The sequence below is a fragment of the Equus przewalskii genome, chromosome 13 (assembly GCF_037783145.1).
Source record: "Equus przewalskii isolate Varuska chromosome 13, EquPr2, whole genome shotgun sequence".
Lineage (NCBI taxonomy): Eukaryota > Metazoa > Chordata > Mammalia > Perissodactyla > Equidae > Equus > Equus przewalskii.
Window position 1 is genome coordinate 57473558 of NC_091843.1, and position 960 is coordinate 57474517.

At 46.1% G+C, this 960-nt stretch overlaps 1 pseudogene; it reads left to right on the forward strand.

The window, feature by feature from the left end:
* The first annotated feature begins 345 nt into the window (after positions 1-345).
* Positions 346-750, forward strand: LOC103541390 (ubiquitin-conjugating enzyme E2 C pseudogene; annotated as a pseudogene).
* Positions 751-960: the final 210 nt, after the last annotated feature.

Genomic DNA, 960 nt, shown 5'->3' on the forward strand with positions numbered 1-960 from the left:
TCCCTTTTTAGCAACATGTTTAGCCAGAAGGGAGGCATTGACTCTCCTAAATACTGTTTCAGGACCTTCAGTGTGGACCAAAGGAAATTCCTTTTATCCTTCAAGACCCATCTCTGATAGAGGCTCCCTTCCTTCTGCTGTTGTCTCTGAATCTCTATTGTTTTGGGCAAAATAACTTTAGATTGTACTAGAAATTATATAATGAAGAATTGCAGTTGTGTTCTCCAGATTCCTGTCTCTCTGCCAGCACCCCCCCCCCCCCCCAGATGGCAACCCAGAACCGGGGCTGGACCCAGTAGGACCACCATCTGGGGCTCTGTGAGCAAGAGGCTCCAGCAGGAGCTGATGATCCCCATGAAGTCTGGTGGCAAGGAAATTCCTTTCTTCCCTGAGTCAGACAACATTCAAATGAGTGAGGCCCATCCATGGAGCAGCCAGAACAGTCTGTGAAGACCTGAGGTACCTCTCCCTGAGTTCTCCAGTGGCTTCCAGCACAGCATACTCATGGTAAAGCTCTTTGTGCCTGGCTACCACCCCCATATGGACACCAGGGTCACGTCTACCTGGACATCCTGGAGGAGAAGTGGTCAGCCCTGTGTGACATCAGGACCATCCTGCTGTACATGCAGAGTCCACTAGGAGAACCCAACATCCACAGCCCTTTAAAAACACATGCTGCTAAGTTCTGGAAACACTGGCACCTTTAAGAAAGACCTGCAAGAAATCTACACAGAGCTGGACTCCCTCTAAGAGCCCTGACCCCAGCTGTCCAGCCTCTCTCCCTGTGTTGTCTTTTTATTTTTTCCTTAGATCGTCTGTCCTGTCCTTGATTTACACATAGGACTTTGTTTCTTAAGCCATGGTGCTATTTTTGTTTTATTTCTGTTTTTTTAAATTAAATCTTTGATTGATGAATATATCAAATAAATACAGCTTGGATTTTTTTACAGGAAAAAAGAA